Source organism: Mesoplodon bidens, assembly GCF_964165515.1.
Source record: "Mesoplodon bidens genome assembly, chromosome: 1".
NCBI lineage: Eukaryota > Metazoa > Chordata > Mammalia > Artiodactyla > Ziphiidae > Mesoplodon > Mesoplodon bidens.
This window is the reverse complement of record NC_138176.1, coordinates 125,347,971-125,371,408: the sequence shown is the minus strand read 5'-3', so window position 1 is coordinate 125,371,408 and position 23,438 is coordinate 125,347,971. Positions and strand designations below refer to the sequence as shown.

The 23,438-nt window shown below is 35.5% G+C and overlaps 1 pseudogene across 1 annotated transcript in view; it reads right to left on the bottom strand.

The window, feature by feature from the left end:
* The window catches only part of LOC308627592 (transmembrane protease serine 11C-like), a 76,102-nt pseudogene extending 53,399 nt beyond the window's left edge, over window positions 1-22,703 (bottom strand). The window contains exon 1 of the transcript in view: window positions 22,586-22,703. The product of the transcript in view is annotated as a transmembrane protease serine 11C-like (transcript). The remainder of the gene's footprint in view (window positions 1-22,585) is intronic.
* Between the last annotated feature and the right edge of the window lie 735 nt (window positions 22,704-23,438).

Here is a 23,438-nt window from a genome sequence, read left to right as displayed (position 1 = left end):
AACCCAATTAACAAACCTTAGCCACTGGGGACAGACACCAAAACAACGGGAAATACGAACCTGCAGCCTGCGAAAAGGAGACTGCAAACACAGTAAGATAAGCAAAATGAGAAGACAGAAAAACACACAGCAGATGAAGGAGCAAGGTAAAAACCTCCCAGACCTAATAAATGAAGAGGAAATAGGCAGTTTACCTGAAAAAGAATTTAGAATAATGATAGTAAAGATGATCCAAAATCTTGGAAATAGAATAGAGAAAATGCAAGAAACATTTAACAAGGACCTAGGAAAACTAAAGAGGAAGCAAGCAATGATGAAAAACAAAATAAATGAAATTAAAAATACTCCAGAAGGGATCAATAGCAGAATAACTGAGGAAGAAGAATGGATAATTTACCTGGAAGATAAAATAGTGGAAATAACTACTGCAGAGCAGAATAAAGAAAAAAGAATGAAAAGAACTGAGGACAGTCTCAGAGACCTCTGGGACAACAATAAATGCACCAACATCGAATTATAGGGGTCCCAGGAGAAGAAGAGAAAAAGAAAGGGACTGAGAAAATATTTGAAGAGATTATAGTTGGAAACTTCCCTAATATGGGAAAGGAAATACTTAATCAAGCCCAGGAAGCACAGAGAGTCCCATACAGGAGAAATCCAAGGAGAAACACACCAAGACACATATTAATCAAACTATCAAAAATTAAATACAAAGAAAACATATTAAAAGCAGCAAGGGAAAAACAACAAGTAACACAAAAGGGAATCCCTATAAGGTTAACAGCTGATCTTTCAGCAGAAACTCTGCAAGCCAGAAGGGAGTGGCAGGACATATTTAAAGTAATTAAGGAGAAAAACATACAACCAAGATTACTCTACCCAGCAAGGACCTCATTCAGATTTGATGGAGAAATTAAAACGTTTACAGACAAGCAAAAGCTGAGAGAGTTCAGCACCACCAAACCAGCTTTACAACAAATGCTAAAGGAACTTCTCTAGGCAAGAAACACAAGAGAAGGAAAATACCTACAATAATAAACCCAAAACAATTAAGAAAATGGGAATAGGAACATACATATCGATAATTACCTTAAATGCTTCCAGCAAAAGACACAGACTGGCTGAATGGATACAAAAGCACGACCCATATACATGCTGTCTACAAGAGACCCACTTCAGACCTAGGGACGCATACAGACTGAAAGTGAGGGGATGGAAAAAGATATTCCATGCAAATGGAAATCAAAAGAAAGCTGGAGTGGCAATTCTCATATCAGACAAAATAGACTTTAAAATATAGACTATAACAAGAGATAAAGAAGGACACTACATAATGATCAAAGGATCGATCCAAGAAGATATAACAATTATAAATATTTATGCACCCAATGTAGGAGCACCTCAATACATAAGGCAAATACTAACAGCCATAAAAGGCGAATTCAACAGTAACACAATCATAGTAGGGGACTTTAACACCCCACATTCACCAATGGACAGATCATCCAAAATGAAAGTAAATAAGGAAACAGAAGCTTTAAATGATACATTAAACAAGATGGATTTAATTGATATTTATAGGACATTCCATCCAAAAACTACAGAATACACTTTTTTCTCAAGTGCTCATGGAACATTCTCCAGGATAGATCATATCTTGGGTCACAAATCAAGCCTTGGTAAATTTAAGGAAATTGAAGTCATATCAAGTACCTTTTCTGACCACTACACTATGAGACTAGAGATCAATTACAGGAAAAGATCTGTAAAAAATACAAACACATGGAGGCTAAACAATACACTACTTAATAACCAAGAGATCACTGAAGAAATCAAAGAGGAAATCAAAAAATATCTAGAAAGGAATGACAATGAAAACACGATGACCCAAAATCTATGGGATGCAGCAAAAGCAGTTCTAAGGGGAAGATTATAGCAATACAATCCTACCTTACAAAACAGGAAACATCTAAAGTAATAACCTAAACTTGCAAAGCAATTAGAGAAAGAAGAACAAAAAACCCCCAAAGTTAGCAGAAGGAAAGAAATCATAAACATCAGGTCAGAAATACATGAAAAAGAAATGAAGGAAATGATAACAAAGATCAATAAAACAAAAAGCTGGTTCCTTGAGAAGATAAAGAAAATTGATAAACCATTAGCCAGGCTCATCAAGAAAAAATGGAGAAGACTCAAATCAACAGAATTAGAAATGAAAAAGGAGAAGTAACAACTAACAATGCAAAAATACAAAGGATCATGAGAGATTACTAAAAGCAACTCTATGCCAATAAAATGGACAACCTGGAAGAAATGGACAAATTCTTAGAAAAGCACAACCTTCCAAGACTGAACCAGGGAGAAATAGAAAATATGAACAGACCAATCACAAGCACTGAAATTGAAACTGTGATTTAAAATCTTCCAACAAACAAAAGCCCAGGATGAGATGGATTCACAGGCGAATTCTATCAAACATTTGGAGAAGAGTTAACACCTATTGTTCTCAAACTCTTCTAAAATATAGCAGAGGGAGGAACAATCCAAAACTTATTCTATGAGGCCACCATCACCCTGAATCCAAAACCAGACAAAGATGTTACAAAAAAAGAAAACTACAGGCCAATATCACTGATGAACATAGATGTAGAAATCCTTAAGAAAATACTAGGAAAGAGAATCCAGCAGCACATTAAATGGATCATACACCATGATCAAGTGGGGTTTATTCCTGGAATGAAAGGATTCTTCAATATACGCAAATCAATCAATGTGATACACCATATTAAATTGAAGGATAAAAATCATATGATCATCTCAATAGGTGCAGAGAAAGCTTTCAACAAATTTCAACACCCATTTATGATAAAAACCCTCCAGAAAGTAGGCATAGAGGGAACTTACCTCAACGTAATAAAGGCCATATATGACAAACCCACAGCCAACATCGTTCTCAATGGTGAAAAACTGAAACCATTTCCACTAAGATCAGGAACAAGACAAGGTTGCCCACTCTCACACTATTGTTCAACATAGTTTTGGAAGTTTTAGCCACAGCAGTCAAAGAATAAAAAGAAATAAAAGGAATCCCAATCAGAAGAGAAGAAGTAAAACTGTCACTGTTTTCAGATGACCTGATACTATACATAGGGAATCCCAAAGATGCTACCAGAAAACTACTAGAGCTAATCAATGAATTTGTTAAAGTAGCAGGATACAAAATTAACGCACAGAAATCTTTTCCATTCATATATAGTAATGGTGAAAAATCTGAAAGAGAAATTAAGGAAACACTCCCATTTACCACTGCAACAAAAAGAATAAAATACCTTGGAATAAACCTACCTAAGGAAACAAAAGACCTATATGCAGAAAAGTATAAGATGCTGATGAAATAAATTAAGGATGATACATACAGATGGAGAGATATACCATGTTCTTGGATTGGAAGAATCAACATTGTGAAAATGACTATACTACCCAAAGCAATCTACAGATTCAGTGCCATCCCTATGAAACTACCAATGGCATTTTTCACAGAACTGGAACAAAAAATTTCACAATTTGTATGGAAACACAAAAGACCCTGAATAGCCAAAGAAATATTGAGAAAGAAAAAGGGAGCTAGAGGAATTCAGCTGCCAGGGTTTAGACTATACTACAAAGCTACAGTAATCTAGACAGTGTGGTACTGGCACCAAAACAGAAAAATAGATCATTGGAGCAGGATAGAAAACCCAGAGATAAACCCATGCATATATGGTCACCTTGTCTTTGATAAAGGAGGCAAGAATATACAATGGAGAAAAGACAGCCTTTTCAATAAGTGGTGCTGGGAAACCTGGATGGCTACATGTAAAAAAATGACATTAGAACACTCCCTAACACCATGCACAAAAATAAATTCAAAATGGATTAAAGACCTAAATGTACTGCCAGAAAGTATAAAACTCTTAGAGGAAAATATAGGCAGAACACTCTATGACATAAATCACAGCAAGATCCTTTTTTACCCACCTCCTAGAGAAATGGAAATAAAAACAAAAATAAACAAATGGGGTCTAATGAAACTTAAAAGCTTTTGTACAGCAAAGGAAACCATAAACAAGATGAAAAGACAGCCCTCAGAATGGGAGAAAATATTTGCAAATGAAGCAACTGACAAAGGATTAATATTCAAAATATACAAGCAGCTTATGCAGCTCAATTTAAAAACAACCCAATCAAAAAATGGGCAGAAGACTTAAATAGACATTTCTCCAAAGAAGACATACTGATTGCCAACAAACACATGAAAGGATGCTCAACATCACTAATCATTAGAGAAATGCAAATCAAAACTACAATGAGAAAACAAAGCTACAAAGAGGTATCACCTCACACTGGTCAGAATGGCCATCATCAAAATATCTACAAACAATAAATGCTGGACAGGGTGTGGTGAAAAGGGAACCCTCTTGCTCTGTTGCTGGGAATGTAAATTGCTACAGCCACTATGAAAAACAGTATGGCGGTTCCTTAAAAAACTAAAAATAGAGCCACCACATGACCCCGCAATCTCACTACTGGGCATATACGCTGAGAAAACCATAATTTGAAAAGTGTCATGTACCACAATGTTCACTGCAGCACTGTTTACAATAGCCAGGACATAGAAGCAATCTGAATGTTCATTGACAGATGAATGGATAAAGAAGATGTGGCACATATATACAATGAAATATTACTCAGCCATAAAAAGAAACGAAATTGAGTTATTTGTAGTGAGGTGGATGGACCTAGACTCTGTCACACAGAGTGAAGTTAGTGAGAAAGAGAAAAACAAATACCATATGCTAACACATATATATGGAATTTAAAAAAAAATTGGTCTTGAAGAACCTAGGGTTAGGACAGGAATAAAGAAGCAGACGTAGAGAATGGACTTGAAGACATGGGGAAGGGTAAGTGTAATCTGAGATGAAGTGAGATAGTGGCATGGACATATATACATTACCAAATGTAAAATAGATAGCTAGTGGGAAGCAGCAGCATAGCACAGGGAAAGAGCTCTGTGCTTTGTGCCCACCTAGAGGGGTGGGGATAAGAAGAGTGGGAGGGAGATGCAAGAGGGAGGGCATATGGGGATATATGTGTATGTATAGCTGATTCATTTTGTTATACAGCAGGAACTAACACAACAATGTAAAGCAATTAGACCTCAATAAAGATTAAAAAAAAGATAGTAAGAAGAATAGGACAGAGAACTTGGCATATACAGCTCTTTTTAAGAAAAATCAATCTGAGAACCCCAGAATTTTTCTATTGTATGGAAAAAATATATAAAAGTTTTTACTGACCTTTTAAATTTTATTTCTCAATAATAGGGAATATTCTACATTTTAATAAGAATTTTATCAGAAGAAAACTTTGTATAGAGAAAAAATTATAGGCTTTGGAAGAAGAAAGCTTAGAATCCCATATTATAGACTTTTAATGTTTGTTAACTCATTGATTATCTCTTCAGATAGTTATAAGTTTATCTAAGGTAGGGAGAATGACTACTTGCTTCACAAATATTTTCCAAGAACCTAAATCTTTACCAGGAATTTAAAAAAGAGCACACTAAATCTTTGGGTTTAGAGTGCTCTAAACCAAAGTTTGCTAAAGAACAATCTTGTTAAATGTTGTTAACTGTAAGAAATTTTCTCTGCCTAATAATATTGTCTGACTGCTTCTCTTCCCTCATTCTCAAAATTCCTAATTTTCCCAATAATGGAACCAATATTTCTGTGTGATTAGAAAGACATATTGAGTACTCAGCATAAGTGACAAAATAAACAATGAGTCTGAAGACTACTATGATGATGACCATCATTAAGATACACAGGGTAATCTTTCCACAACTTGTGATTTTCATTTTTGTGTTTGAATCTTTTCTTTTGAGCAGAAAGGACAGGGAGGCAAATGTTAATATGACCAAAATATAGGATACTCTCAGAAATACATATGGACTTGATGTTAAGTGTAGAAGTATATTTTGTTTTACATTAATTATGGACTCAGTGGACTGCTTAGCTTGTAGAACAACATGCAGAAGTAGTGAATTAATATTTGACCTGCTTATTTTTCAGCATGTATGAATAATATAATACTAAAATCAAACTTCATTCATTCAGCAAATTTTTATAGATGACCTACTAGGCATAGTTGTGGAATAAAAATCTCTTTTGTTATGGAGATTACATTTTACTGAAGGGAGATAGACAACAAATGAAGTATAATTAATAAATAAAATACATAACTGGTAAAAAGATAATAAGTGCTGTAGGAAAAGTAGAGCTAGGTAAAGAAGATCAGGAATGTGGGGTGTGTGTGAGAGATGGTGGTGGTGGTGGCAGGATGCAATATTAAACAGAGTGGTCAGATTAGACCTATTGAGAAGGTAAAATCTGAGCAGACTTGAAACAGGCAATGGTGTTATCCATACAGGTATCTGGGATGTTCCAGGCAGAGTGAATGACCCTACGAAGGCCCTGAAGGAGGGGCATATTAGGAGGGCAGTGTGAATGAGGAGTAATGTAGTAAGAGTACTTCTTGGTGTTATGAGGGCGCAGATCATATAGGGACGTGTGGGTCATTGTAATAACTTTGTTTTTTTCCCTCTGAGTTAAATGTGAGCTTTGGAAGTCTTTGAGTGTAAGACTATGATGATTTGGCCTAATTTCTTAATGGGATCCCTCTGACTGCTTTTTGGAAAGTAAATTATACAGTACAAGGGTGGAAGCGGAGTGACAAGATAAGAATTGATTCTAATCATTGAAGCACAAGATGATGTTGGCTTGAACCAGAGTGGTGAAGGTGGAGGAAATGAAAAGTGTTTGAAGTTTGGATATATTTGAATACAGAGTTGATAGGAGTTCCTGATGAATTGGTGGAATGTGAATGGAAATGAGGTGTCAAAGATGGTTTCCAGTTGTTTAGCTTGAGAACTTGAGGGAGGGAGTTGTCTTCATTTGAGATGGGAAGGTTGCTGATACAGCAGGTTTTGAGGGGATGATTATTATTTCAGTTTTATGTTTTAGATGTTCACTAGTCATCCAAGTGAAGATGCAGATTGGATATACAAGTCTGGAATTTTGGATAGAGGTCTGGGCTGGTGATGTACATTTGGCATTCTTCAACATAGAGATTATGCTCTGGGACTAGATGAGATTACCAAGGGAGTAAGTGTAGCTAGAGAAGAAGACAAAGAGATGATCACTGGAACACTCCCATATTAAGAGATCAGGGAGAAGAGGAAGACCAAGCAATGGACACTGAGAGGAAGCAACCAGTGAGGGTAGGAGGAAAACCAAGAAAAGTAGTGTCCTGGGAGCCCATAGATGTGTACCAAGATTTGTGAAGGGGATCAGCCGTGTCAGATGTTGCTGATGGCTCATAAACAAGACGAGCAAATGAGCACTGAAAATTGATCATTGGATTAGCATTTTGGAGGTAACTGGTGACCTTGATGCAAGAAATTTTAGGAGTGGAAGGGGCGTGAGAATGGTTAGAGATGGTTTGAAAGAGAATGGAAGTAGAGGAGCTAGAGACAGTGACCACTGACCACTCCTTCAAAGATTTTGCTGAAAAGGGGTGTAAAGAAATGGGAATATATACATGGTGAAGGAAATGGGATCAAGAGAAATTTTATTTTATTATATTCATAAAAGTAGAGAAAATAGCATAATAAACTTTTGTTTATCAATCACATAGATTTAAAAGTTGAACATTTTGCAAGATTTCATCTATTTTTCTGAAGCATTTAAAAATAGTTACAGGAAAATAATTGCCTTATGATATTCACAATGGAAAAATCATTTTAGATTTTTTCCATCTAAAAAATAAGGACATTTAAAAAATGATCATCTCTAATGAAATTAGCAATAATTCTTTAATATACTCTAATACCAAGTTCATATTCAAACATCTCTTTTTGTCCTTAAAATGTCCTCAAATGTCTTTTACAATTTTTTGTTGTTGTTGTTGAACACAAATCAGATCAAAACCCTCACATTGCATTTGGTTATTATTTCTCTTATGTCTCTTTTAATCTAGAATACCTTTCATACTCTGCTTTCCTTTATAAATTTTTTGTGACATTGACTTATTGAAAGTACTGGGTCAGTTGTGTTATAGAATGTTCTACTAAGAGAAGTTTGTATATTTTTCAAATATTTTAAATTAAAATGTTGTGGACTTCCCTGGTGGCGCAGTGGTTAAGAATCCGCCTGCCATTGCAGGGGACATCGGTTCGATCCCTGGTCTGGGAAGATCCCACATGCTGCGGAGCAACTAAGCCTGTGTGCCACAACTACTGAGCCTGCACGCTAGAGCCTGCAAGCCACAGCTACTGAGCCTGCGTGCCACAACTACTGAAGCCCGCGTGCCTAGAGCCCATGCTCTGCAACAAGAGAGGCCACCGCAACAAGCCCTCACACTGCAATGAAGAGTAGCCCCTGCTTGCTGCACTTAGAGAAAGCCTGTGTGCAGCAGCGAAGACCCAACACAGCCAAAAATAAATAAATTAATTAAAAAAATAAATTAACATTTTGTGACAATTAGACTCTCATGCAGTTTTAAGAAATAATACAGAGAGATCTCTCATATATTTTACCCAGTTTCCCCCAATGGTAACAAATTGCAAAACTATATACAATATCATAACCAGGATATTTACATTGATACAGCCAAGAAAACTAACCAAGAAACTAAGATACCAAGATTTCCATCACAAGCGTTCTTCATGTTGCCCTTTTTTATAGTCACACTCACTTGCCTCCAGTACCATTACCCTCCTTAACCCTGGTAACCACTAATTTATTCTCCTTTTTTATAATTTCATTTCAAGAATGTTATATAAATATGAAACCTTTTTGGATTTTGCTTTTTCACTCAGCAAAATTCTTTGTCAATTCATTCAGGTTGTTGCATGTATCAATAGTTCTTTTTTAAAACAGTTATATTAAGAAGTAAGTCATAGTATAGACGTACTATAGTTTGTTTAATCATTTACTCACTGAAGGACATCTGGACTATCTCCACTTCTTGGCTGTTAGGAATAAAGTTGCTATATACATAGATGTTTTTGCACAAACATGTCATAATTTGTTTGGAATAAATGGCTGGAGGTGTAATTGCTGAGACATATGGTAGTTGTATGTTTGAATTTTAAGAAACTGCCAAACTGTTTTCCAGAGTGGATGCAACATTTTATATTTCCACCAGCAATGCATAAGTGATCCAGTTCCTCTGCATCCATGTCAACATTTATCATGATTTTTTATTTTAACAATTTTGATAGGTATAGAGAGGTACCCCGTAGTTTTAATTTGCATTGATTAATGGTGTTGAACATCTTTACATGTGTGCTAATTTGTTATATGTCTGTCCTCTGAAATGTCTGTTTATATCTTCTGTCTGTTTAATAATTGGATTTTCTTTTTAACTGTTGAGTTTTGAGAATTCTTTATATATTCTAGATACTAGTCCTTTGTAGAATTTGTGTTTTGCAAATAATTTTCCCCCAGTTTGTAGCTTGTCTTTTCACCTTCCTAACAGTCTTTTCACAAAGCAAAAGTGTTTAATTTTGATGAAGGCCAATTTTTCAAATTTTTCTCTCATGGACCACACTTTTGGTGTCAAATCTAAGAGCTCTGCCTTGACCTAGATTGTCTTATATTTTTTAATAAAAATTTTGTACATTTTATGCTATGATCCATTTAGAATTAATTTTTCCATGAGGTAAGAAACTTAGGTTGAGGTTAATTTGTTCCTTTGGATTGCTAGTTGCTCCAGCCCCATTAGCTGAAAAGTCTATCTTTCCTCCATTGAATTGCTTTTGTATTCTTGTCAAAAAATCAGTTGGCATATTTATATGGGGCTATTTCTGAGTTCTCTTCTGTTCCATTGATCTATGTGTCTTTTTTTTCCTCCAATACCACACAATCTCCATTACTGTAGTTATATAGTGAGTCTTAACATCAGGTAGAACTATTCCTCCCACACTATCTTCTTTGTGAATTTTTTTTTAGCTTTCTAGTTTCTTTGCTTTTCCACATAAACTTTAGATAATCTTGTGTATATCTAAATAAAAATCTTGCTTTGATTTTGATAGGCTTTGCTGTAAAACACTATATCAATTTGGAGATAATTAACATCTTTACTATGCTGAGTCTTCTAATCCACATAGCATGTCTTTCCATTTAATTAGCTCGTCTTTGATTTCTTTCATCAGTGTTGTGCAGTTTTAAGCATACAAATCTTATAAGTATTTTGTTAGATTTACACTTATGTTCTTTCTCTCTCTTTTTTTTTTAGCAATTGTAAATAGTATTATGTTTTGATTTAGAAGTCCATTGTTCATTGTTATTATATAGAAATATAATTAATTTTTGCAGTTTATCTTGCATCCTGTGACTTGTTGGGCTCACTTTTTAGTTCTAGGAAGTTGCTTTTTATTTTTTTTTCAGATTCCTTGGGATTTTCTATGTAGACAATCATGACCTATTGGTCCTATTGGCAAATAGGCTCAGTTTTATTTCTTACTATCCAATCTGTAAGCTTTTTATTTTCTTTACTTATCTGATTGCTCTGACCAGAACTTCACCACTATGTTAAATAAGAGTCATGGGCTTCCCTGGTGGCGCAGTGGTTGAGAGTCTGCCTGCCGATGCAGGGGACATGGGTTCTTGCCCCGGTCCGGGAAGATCCCACATGCCACGGAGCGTCTGGGCCTGTGAGCCATGGCCGCTGAGGCTGTGCATCTGGAGCCTGTGCTCTGCAATGGGAGACGCCACAGCAGTGAGAGGCCTGTGTACCGCAAAAAAAAAAAAAAAAAAAAAGAGTCAGGAGAGTGGACACTTTTGTCTTGTGCCTGATATTAGTGGGATAGCATTTAGTCTTTCATCATTAAGTTTTTTGTAGATTTTTTTTCAAGTTGAGAGTTTCTCTCTATTCCTATTTTCCCTAGAGTTTTTGTCATGAAACAGTGTTGAATCTTGTCAAATACCTTTTTACATCCAATGATATGTAACGTTTCTACTTTAGTTTGTTAATATGGTGGATTATATTGTTTTTTAAAAAAATATTGAACCAGCCTTGCACCTCTGGCATAAACCTCACTGGATTTTTTGTGTGTGTGTGTGTTTAAATTGCAATTGCAATTTCCTTAATAACTGTGAGTCTATTCCAAATATTTATTTCATATTGAGTTGGGATAGTTTGTGTTTTTCAAAGAATTGGTCCATTTTGTCTAAATTGTCAAATTTACGTGTGTAGAGTCGTTGGTAGTATTCCCTTATCCTTTTGATGTCTACATGTACCTATATCCCCTGTTTCATTCCTGATATTGGTCATTTGTGTTTTTTCTCTTTTTTTCCTTTGCTAGTTTTCCAGAGACTTGTTAATTTTATTGATTATTTTCTAAGAACCATTGTTTTTTTTTTCTTTTTCTTTTTTCATCTCATTAATTTCTGTGCTTATCTTTGTTATTTCCATCTTTCTGCTTGCTTTGGGTTTCTTTACTCTTCTTTTTCTAAGTTCTTGCAGTGGGAGCTTAAATTATTATTATTAAAAATTATTTATTTTGTTTATTTTTGGCTGTTTTGGGTCTTCATTGCTGCACACGGGCTTTCTCTATTTGCGGTGTGTGGGCTGCTCATTGTGGTGGCTTCTCTTGTGGAGCATGGGCTCTAGGCGTGCAGGCTTCATTAGCTGCAGAATGTGCGCTCAGTAGTTGTGGCTCATGGGCTCTAGAGCGCAGGTTCAGTAGTTGTGGTGCACGGGCTTAGTTGCTCCGTGGCATGTGGGATCTTCCTGGACAAGGGCTCAGACCCGTGTCCCTTGCATTGGCAGGTGGATTGTTAAACAATGCATCACCAGGGAAGCTCCCTGGGAGCCTAAATTATTGATTTGAGACTTTTTCTTTTTTCTAATGCATGATTTCAATGCTATAAATTTCCATCTCACCACTGTTTTAGCTGTGTCTTACAAATTTCATGTGTTTTATTTTCATTTTCATTCCATGTATTTTTAAAACACCCTTTGAGAATTTCTCTTTGAGTTCTGGATTACTTAGAAATGTGTTGTTGAGTTTCCAAGTGTTTTGAGATACTCTTTTTCCTTATTGACTTCTAATTGAACTCCACTGTGGTTGAAAGACACACTATATATGAGTCTTTAATTCTTTTAAATTTGTTGAGGTTTGTTTTATGGCACTGAATATATCTTGGCATATGTTCTATGGGTCCTTAAAAAGAATGTGTCCTGCTGTTGTTGGAGTTTTCTATGAACATTGACTAGGTCCTGTTGATGTTGGCATTGTTTATTCTATATCTTGTTTTTCTGCATAGATATTCAACAGTTGAGAGAGAGGTGTTGAAGTCTATAACTGTAATTTTGACTTTTGAATTTCTCCTTTCAGTTTCTTTTCTTCACATATTTTGCTTCTCTGTTTGGTACATACACTTTTAGGGTTGGTATGTCGTCTTGGTTGATTGACTCTTTTATCATTATACAATGTCCCATTCTGGTAATTTTCTTTGCTCTGAAGTCTACTTCTTTATCTGATATTAATTTAGCCACTCCTGCTTTCCTTTGAGTAATGTTTTAAATAATATTATATGATAGGTCTTTTTGCCATTCTTTTACAGTTAATCTGCCTATGTTGTTATATTTGAAGTAAGTTTCTTGTAGACAACATATGACTGGATTATGTTTTTCAATCCATTCTGTTAATATATGTCTTTTACTGGTATATTTAGGCTATTTAGCTTTAAAGTAACTGAGTATTTTAGGACTCGTCTGTCTTTTTAATGCCTTAATCAAAACAGCCTTCAGAAGTCATCTGGAGGCTAGAAGTCTGAGATCAAGGTTTCAGCAGGTTTGGTTTCTTCTGAGGTCTCTCTCTTTGGCTTATGGATGAATTTTTCTCCTTGTGTCTACACATAGTCTTCTCTTTATACATATCTGTGTCTTAATTTCCTCTTCTTATAAAGACACCAGTCACATTGGATTAGGGCCCACCTAATGACCTCCTAATAACCTAAGGTCTCTTAGGAGACCCTATCTCCAAATACAATCACATTTTGAAGTATTAGGTCAGGACTTCAATATATGAATTTTGAGGGGACACAGTTCAGTCCAGTACATATTTTTGTATTTTATGTTTGGTTTATATATATTAATATAAATATTTCATATTTATATTACTAACATAATATACATATTTTATTTATATTATATATTTTATATAGTATATACCCATACATACAATATTCCAGGTATGCTTGTATGTTTGTGTGTGTGAAAAATGTATCTATCAACATTCATTGAAATGACTATGCTAAATGTTGATTGGTTTAAAAACACTTATGTTTGTTTGATTTTTATTTGCAAACAGAGTGAAATATCTATCAGAAAATTTATTTTTTAGTTAACAGTCATTCCCTGAAAGGTAATATTCCCTGAAGAAATATTTACTAGATCCCCAGAGCAGATACATTTCCAAATCTTAAGCTTTTTAGAAATTTCCTTTTACTTAAAAAGAAAACTGACTTTGACTATTTAAATATTGTTTGTCAAAGTTATATTTTCATCCTGCACATAAAAATTAATATCTCAATATTTCCATAGAAGTATGATGTTCATGAACTCTTTTGATCTATAATAAAATAAAACCCCCTAAAGGACACCTCATTATGTAAAAGTTTAGAGGAAAACAGTTTTCAATTGGACCAATTCACCTACTGAATCTAGAACAGTGTATAACATAAAGTTTTTGGAAAAAGAAAAGACTAGATGATATGGTAAGACCTTCATAACTTAAATTCTTGTTGATTAGTATATTATACTAAAGCATCCTCTTCCATATCCAAAGGTATATGTCTCTATGTTTTCTTCAATACAGCTTGCCATGGAATAAGTTTCAATGAAAATGTGATAAATGGGGTGTGAAATTTGATGTGGCAAATACTTGGAGTATATTTTCTATTTATCTCAACTGTGTTTTTCTAACAGATTGAGCTATATAAAGATGCTGCTTTTGTAGATCAAAAAAATTGAATATTGTCAATTTTACAACAGTTTAACCTATAGATTCAGATACACTTAATTTATTGTTTCTCCTTATTTGTCTATAAGGTGACAAAAAAGTGATTCTTGTAAACAACAACTTGTTTACTAGGGAGATTGTTTGACTTCAAACTTCTCTTCAGTGTAAATTTCCTAAAATGAGAGATGCATGGCCTTTTGGAGATGGCAGGGATTTTGCAAATCACCCATTCCTGTTTCCTTATTTTAAAAAAGTGGAAATTGTAGGACAATACTTTCTCTTTAGAACCTTTCAAATCTAGGGAAGACAAACATTCTAGGTAGAGATTTCTCCTTTGGTTATCAGCAGCATATTTAGGGTTAGGGTTTGAATTTGGATTAGGATTCTTTCCTGATCTCCTGAAGGAAAAGTAAATCATATAGGGCACTCTAACTTGCAACTCTTACTTATCTTACAGCCAAAATCTAAGATCACTACAGTGACTTAACTATCTTGATTCACAAATGCAAAATTATGGTTAGTGAATAAAAATTAATTCTAAAGGCAAATGAACTAAGTGTGTATTTCTGTCATTTTCACCTGAGTTTTCAAAGATGCAGATGTTCTTCCTACTTACAAAGGATTTTATTGATTTGGAAAGTAGTTATCCTCTGTGTGAGTGTGGTGTGTGTATGTGTGTGTGTGTATCCCTAAATTCAAAAGAAAAATTAAACTTTGTAAACATACAGATTCTTTATTCTTTAAGAACAATGTGAGACATTTAAATTCCACTTTCTCAAAGTGTTATTATGTGAATTGTCAGTTGAAAAATAGACTACTTATTCAACAGAAATTGGGTCTTAGGTGGGAGTTGACATGAGGAATAGAAAAACTTGTTTTGATTTCTGCAACATGCCTTAATTTTCCAAAGTTTTATTTATTCACCAAGTGTATCTTGAAGCCATTCAGGTGTGATAAAGGTAAGATGTAATATTGGTAAGGTGTAATAATGATATTGAGATTGATTTAGCAGTTTTAGAAAGTGTGGCTTGCTGATGAGTTTTACATAAAAATTATTTCCTTGAAAGTATGAAATCAGGGTCTGTCTATACATTATTTCTCATATATCATTTATGAAGCCTAATGAACTGAGCAAGTTGACGTGGAAATAAAACACATTAATTAGAGACAAGGCCAAACATTTTTTACTAGAGTTTTTGTTAATTAAATCATAAGGATTAACAGTCACTATTTAATGGAAAAGATTTCAGGGGTACTCTTATAGTTAAGTTAAATATTTATGTGAATGTATAAAGTGACTGATTATTGAATAAGTTATATTCTGCCCAATATTAAACTGTTCACCTAGAATCTAGATGCTGGCAAGATCAAAACCAGAAAAGTTGTTTAAAAATTTTTAAAAACATGAGTCGGGTCCAATGTGTTTATCAAGGTGTGCATTTTGGAGTGACAGGAAGGACTGTAATTTGTACATGAACATTTATTTTTGTGTGCTAATTTGATTAGCTTAAGAATCAAAAATTATTTGTCCATCTGTGTGCTATGGAACCAGGCAGCACATTTCTTTAACTTTCAGGCCAGTTGCTATCTAAGCATGTGGCACTGCTAATGGAAAGAAATAAAATGTTTTTGTTCTTGTTTCCAACTGAAATATTAAATTACACCAGTAAAAATGTATAGCAGTGAAACAGTGTGATGTTTCAATGATTAACATTAAGACCTAAACTTTTATGTACCACTTTCTATAGGTAAAATAGCATATTATAAACATAAATATTAATGTCTCTGTATCAACACACATCAAGAATAGATACATATAACTATCTTGTGTTCTTTCAATTTTCAAAGTGAAATTATCTTTTAAAAAGTAGAATGCCCCAATTTTACTTCAGAAATTTCAGCAATTTATACATATACTTCTCATGAATGTTTTAATTGTGATGGAAATATTTCTCACAAAAACTAATAAGCAAAAAAGACTCTAATGATTAAAATTTATCAATCATTATTATTTTTCTTTTATTTAGAGTACACATTGTTTCTTCTTCCATATAAAGTTCATTTTGAGACTATAAAATACAAATGAAGCTACTTTAATGAATTTGATCCCTTCATAAAATTTCCCTGAGGAGCAAGGGCAAGCCCTCCTGCTGCCCAGCCCATTAAGCCCACCTGTTCTGTGGTGGTGTCCATGCCTGCTCTCTCCACAGAGGTTGTTCCTTTGTCATCATCTCCCCAAGTGCTGTGCAGCACAGTCATTCTCCACCCATTTAGCTTACAAGATACTGTGACTTTTACGTGTTTTATGATAATGGTGTAATGATAATACTTAGCACTCATACAACTTTTCATCTTCAAAGTACTTTCTGAGCATTTCCTATTTGTACATTAGTAAAACATGAGCTGTATATATGCTGTTCCATAAATAATAATCATATGACCCAAGTTAAAACTCTCAGTTGTTGCGACTGAGGAAACAATAAGGTCACGTGGTTTGAGAAGGACAGTCAGCCTTTATTTAGTTTTGCATTTTGTGAATCTAAAGAGAGCAGCTGCCCTTCTTATTCCCTAGATTGTGGCAGTTTCTTTATTGCTTTTTGGTGGAAGACCAATGGCTCTCCAAGTTCTCACCCTCCACCAGAATCTGAATGCTTTCCAACTCATAACTCTTGTCTCCTTTGACTCATATCATCCTTTCTGAATTCCTCCCTGAAATTTTTACTGCTACCCTAACACTAGCACTCATTAAAGAATTTTTCATTCCCTGATAGCCAAAGGGTGTTGATTTTTTATTAAAAGTATACATGGGTTTAACCAGTTATTTTTCAAATTTTTAGATAGCATTCTTGTTCTTAGCAGCAAATTTAGATAGTGTTATGAAGACTAGATTTGACACATTCTAATGTTTACCCACTTGGAAGAAAATGAATTTGCCAGAGGCCAGGGACCAGCAGTAAGGGAAAATCCAGTTATGCTGGGAGAGAAGGCTTCCTTGGATAACAGTCTTTGTTAAAGAGATTCAAACTTATATGGTCGAGTAGAATCATTGTTCTAACCTGTGCTTCCCCTCTTTTTTTCCTCCCAAACTTGTAAAGGTAAAGGTCATCAGAGTAATGATATTTGTATCAGAAAAAACATAACGGTGGTTCTCGTATCAATTATTAATAGGACCTGGATCAGAAACATTTGCATTCTTTAACAATTTCTACTTTAATTGTATTTATTTGAGTATTCTAGGCTAGGCTTTTGTACTTTTCTTCAAAATATCTAGTATGCTCTTCTCACTCACTTGTCTATGTAAATCTATTCATCCTTTAAGATTAGGTCAGTCCCTACTTTTTCCATGTGAGCTTCTCAAAATATACTGCTTAATCATTTGAAGTTCATAAAGTCATGGGATCTTGCACCTTCCTGAGTTCTTTGTGCCATCATGGTGTTTAAGCCCTTGAATAGAGAGACTTCACAGTGTATTGAGGCAGTGAGATTCTGAGGTAGGCTTGATGAGTGTGATGGTGACTGAGAAGAGTGGGGGATAATAGTCTATTTATTCTATGCTTCTAAGCACTGTGTAGAAATGAACGTGTGAGAAAGCTGACTGACCTGTAGATTGTGCCAGTGAGGTGACAGTCTGGACAGATTATGACTGTAGATCAGCCCCCTCAACCCAGTGCTTTGACACTATGTAAGCTGGGTCACCTGGAACTTAGAGAACAGGGAGGAGTATGGTAACTTGCTTGAGAAAACCCCAGACTGCCTAAGAAAAGCCTGAATTGGCTAAATCTACCAAAAATAGAGTGTACAGCTGCAGTCATTAGGCAGAATGGGAGTTTGAAAGAGAAATAATTAAGAAAATTACTTTTCTGGGGAGTATACTTGAGTTTATGGCAAGAAAATATCATACCAGCTAAAGAAGCACGTTTGAGTATGAGCTTTAAAAGGCAGATTTTAAGTTATACAAAAAGGGGTTTTCACACTAATTTGAAAAGATTCATGCACCCCAATGTTCATAGCAGCATTATTTACAATTGTCAAGATATGGAAGCAACCTAAGTGTCCATCAACAGATGAATGGATAAAGAAGATGTGGTATGTATATACAATGGAACAGTACTCAGCCATAAAAAAGAATGAAATTTTGCCATTTGCAACAACATGGATGGATTTGGAGGGTATTATGCTAAGTGAAATAAGTCAGACAGGGAAAGATAAATACTGTATGATATCACCTACATGTGGAATATAAAAAATACAACAAACTAGTGGATATAACAAAAAAGAATTAGACTCACACATTAGAGAAAAAACTAGTGGTTACCAACGAGGAGAGGAAATGGGGGGGCAATTCAGGGGTAGGGGATTAAGAGGTACAAACTATTATGTGTAAAATAAGCTGCAAGGATATATTGTACAACACAGAAAATATAGCCAATATTTTATAATAACTATAAATGGAGTATAACCTTTTTAAAAATTGTGACTATGTAAAGCAACCATACTACAATAAAAATTAATTTAAAAATTGTGAATCACTATATTGTACACCTGTAACTTATATAATATTGTACAGCAACTAAACTTCAATAATTTTTTTAAAAAGCAAAAAAAGGGGGTTTTCATAAAAGTATTAGTTTTTAAGCAATGAGTATCAAGGAAAAACACAGGGTCATAGCTTTAAAAAATTATATAGAAGAAAGATTCCAGAGAAAGGGGCTATATGGAAGTTACAACTCCAAGTTTCTTTTTAAATGCCATAATTTTATGTGTTTGAAAGTGTCTTCTCTATATATCTAACATTTGTGATGATGTACACTAGAACACTTTCAAAAACTCTTTTTTCTTATTTTCTTATTATAAATCTAAGTGTCCACTTCAAAAGCTATCATTAAAAATCAACCAATCAATCATTGGATTGAGATGAGAATCATTTAAAAACGATTTTTTAAGTAAATATTAATGGACGCATTGACATATAAAGTAAGTGAAAACCTAAAACCTTTTGATCATTATCATGAAACCGCATAAACTAATGTCAAAGATAAAACATAAAGTGAATAAGGCAGAATACAAAATTGTTCTGTATTGTTGGAGGAGGTCATGGAAAGGACATGACTGCCAGCTGACTCACAACCTGGACCTGGGCAACTGGAGGCTCCTCGCCCCTCTCCTGTCCTTGGGATGTATGTTCTTCCCACTGTTCCCATAGTGGGAGCCATTTTCAAGGACGCAGCCTTGAGAGAGCAATGTGTTGCTGAGATCATCCGGACTGTATATGTGACTGAGCTCAGTTAAGGCCTCTAAATACTGTAAACTTTAAAGATTTTGGTGGACAGGTGTGGAGATCTGCTCTTCTTGCAGCCATCCAAGACAAGCCTTGAGTGTAAGTTGTCTTGTTTACTAAAATTGCCACCTACCAGTCTGAGGTGGTCTGCCTCTTTCTTCAGTCTGTCCTTTCCTTCTGTGTACAGGGGCTAGTTTGGTAACCAAAATTATGATTACAAACTAAGTAAAATTATAAATATATTTGGATGAGAACTGGAAGAGAATATGAGAAAGTGAAAATTGATATTATTAGCAGTCACTGTTTTTTAAAGCTTTTCATTCTTTTCCATTATTATAACATTGTTTACACAATACATTCCTTTAAAGTATATATTTTTAAAAATTATGACTTATTCATGTATAGCCTTTTTTTTTTTTTTTTTGGCGGTACGCAGGCCTCTAACTGCCGTGGCCTCTCCCGTTACAGAGCACAGGCTCCGGACACGCAGGCTCAGTGGCCACGGCCCAAGCGCCTAGCCACTCCATGGCACGTGGGATCTTCCTGTACTGGGGCATGAACCCGTGTCCCCTGCATCGGCAGGCGGACTCTCAACCACTGCACCACCAGGGAAGCCTTCATGTACAGCCATTTTTAACATTTCCGGTGAAATTTTAAAATGGATCTCTCTTTTTTTTTTAAAAAAAAATCTGTATTGGATTATAATTGCTTTACAATGGTGTGTTAGTTTCTGCTTTATAAAATGGATCTCTTTTAAAAATAAGTATAAAATACATGTTATGCACTTTTCTGTCTAGTTTTTATTTTTTTTTTTTTTTTTTTTTTTTTTTGCTGTACGCGGGCCTCTCACTGCTGTGGCCTCTCCCGTTGCAGAGCACAGGCTCCGGACACACAGGCTCCGCGGCCATGGCTCGCGGGCCCAGCCGCTCCGCGGCATGTGGGATCTTCCGGGATAGGGGCACGAACCCGTGTCCCCTGCATCGGCAGGCGGACTCTCAACCACTGCGCCACCAGGGAAGCCCTCTGTCTAGTTTTTAAATAGAAGACATTTAATGAAGGGAAAGTTTGAAAAATCACAAAGGATAAAACGTAAAGATATTTCCATCTTTAAAAAGTACTTGGGGCTTCCCTGGTGGCGCAGTGGTTGAGAGTCCAGCTGCTGATGCAGGGGACGCGGGTTTGTGCCCCGGTCCGGGGGGATCCCACGTGCTGCGGAGTGGCTGGGCCCGTGGGCCGTGGCCACTGGGCCTGCGCATCCGGAGCCTGTGCTCTGCAATGGGAGAGGCCACGGCAGTGAGAGGCCCGCGTACCGCAAAAAAAAAAAAAAAAAAAAAAACTTGGGAAAGAATAAATTTTATTGGTTTTTAAATTTAATAAATAAGCCATTTCAAAGATACTGTTCTATGCAAAAATTTTTATTTAGAACACCTTAGATGAGGGCTAGTCTAAGAGGTAATCCTGGAATACATGCAATTCATGATTTGAGAAACAGTATTTTTTTTGTTTTGTTTTGTGGTACGTGGGTCTCTCACTATTGTGGCCTTTCCCGTTGCGGAGCACAGACTCTGGACGTGCAGGTTCCACAGCCTGCATTTTCTTAATGAATATATATTGTGTATACTCACTGTTGATAATTCTTATTTTAACTATTTTTGTAAAAATTGTTTAACTCATAAAAACTAATTATTCAGGGCTTCCCTGGTGGCACAGTGGTTGAGAGTCCACCTGCCGATGCGGGGGACATGGGTTCATGCCCCGGTCCAGGAAGATCCCACATGCCGTGGAGCGGCTAGGCCTTTGAGCCATGGCCACTGAGCCTGCGCGTCCGGAGCCTGTGCTCCGCAATGGGAGAGGCCACAACAGTGAGAGGCCTGCGTACCACAAAAAACCCCACAAAAAACAAAAAAACTAAGTCAAATTCTCTATTCTTATCTGAGAATACTTTCTTTGATCTTTTTGTTAATGTTCATATGATTGTGTTGCTATGAATATATATAATTCCTTTAAGTTCCATAATTGTATATGTTTGAAAGTATCTATGTCTCTGTGTCTGTATCTCTGTATGTACTTGTCTCATCCATTAGCTCTGTAACCTTTAGTAACTCAGGCTATACACTTGGGAAATTTTTGACAGAATGTTTATTAAAATTTAGAACAAATGTATTCTAGATTTTTTTTCGAAATGTACTTTGATTTTGGAGGCCATAATAAAAAAAATGACTGCATGTAAGATAAAGTTTTTTTGTGGCTACAATCTCCATCCACTTTGAGAAAAAAAATTAATTTTTCCTTCAATGCCATTGAATTTGAATTTCATTCATTCATGTATACAAACATTCACTGAATGTCTATTTTCTGTTATGCATCATGATGGGATTTCTGAGATGAAAGGCAACTATGTCTTAATTTATTGAAAATTTAAATGCTGTAAGAATTTTGTGGAAAGTCTGTGTACATCTTCTGTGTGATTGTGTAAATCTCATGAGAAACCTGTGACATAAACTGGTCATAAGGTTAATTGCTATATATTTTTGTTTCCTCAGTCCCAATGATTATATCATTCACTATTATTGAGTTCCATAAGAAACCTAACCTGTAAATATACATACACACATCTTGCTTTCTTAAATGTTAAAAATTTACTTGAACAATTAAAATCCAATATGTCAAAATGTAGGATCCTATTAAACTTCTCCATATGTATGTAATTTGAAATATATACTCACATATTAGTAAATATTTTCTCTTAAGTGTTGGATATCAAGTCTGCTTGAGGTAAACATTATCCTGGAGAATATTCTCATAGACTATAGGCCTTCTAGTTCTTATTCCTCCTTTTTCTTTGTCTCATTTATGAGCCTGTTTATTTGGTCCAATTTTAAATTATTATTTAAAAACTTTCAATTTTAGTTTTAAAATTTAAGAACGTATTTTATAGGAGTCTAATTAAAAAAATCTTATTTTTGAGTCAGGGTAGAAGAATCCCTTTAATTAGAGGGGTCCTTCTCTTAGAGTTATTCTAATTTTCTTAATGTTTGCCTTGAGTTGAGTCCTACAATTATATCTTTAAGCTGGCATTTATCTAACAGATTATATGAACCTACAGAGAAATGAAAGTCACACTTACATCTGGGTATCTAGAAAGGAAGTCTTCATTTCAATCTCATGCCATTGCTACTGACCCTTTGGAGTCGGGCCCCAACAAGGGTCCTCCTGACCGATGTTTTAGTCACTAATATAATGAGACCGAGCTTGGTTCAGAAGCAAAGGAAAGCGTTGTTCTAGGATCCAAGAACGGAGAGTTTCGAGCTCCAGCTGTAGCGTACACCGTTCTCCCTGACAGGCCGGCATCAGGGCTGCTTTATAAGATTCTCATAGGCTGGCAGAGTTCTCTCAGGTGGGCGCAGTTCTCGCGAGGTGGGTGCAGCTGTGCTGCTCACGCCCAGATCACAGTGCCGGGCGGGCGCAGCCTCTCTGCACACGGACCTCCGCCGCCATCTTGGACTGGGGTGGTGTGTGTGGTGCTTCTGCATACAGCCGCCGAAGTGTTCGGCACAGCGTTTTTATTCTGGGAGTGCTAACCCAACGTGTTAGGTGCAAGACTTCTGCACGCAGCTTCTATAGACAAGTGAAACTAGACTAAGCACAAAAGAAGGTAAACCTTATCACCTAGGTTCCATCGAATTTTTCCCAGGGGTCCCAGAGGGCTTTGCCGGCAACACCATGGGTAAGTGTTGCCCTAAAGTTAAGGGCATTTCATTTTGCAATTGATGTTTCCTGAGCCAGGTTTGGAAAAATAATGAAGTTACAGTAGATTTATATAAGACATGCTTGACAAGTCTTCTATAGAGAAAAGTTTTAGAGAAGGGATTGTAAAAATCTTCAGTTTTAGAAGAAAAAAGTTTTCTTTTTCTGATAAGTGCTACAAACCAAATGGAGATTTCTTTTTTTTTAACCAGAATAATATAATTATATAGACCTTAACATCTGTAGGATAATTTTAGTTTTTTTTTTTTTATTCGTCCAAGTATGTGGTATAGACATTTTTGGAGCTAGTGTTGATGAGTTCTTTATAATCCTATTTTT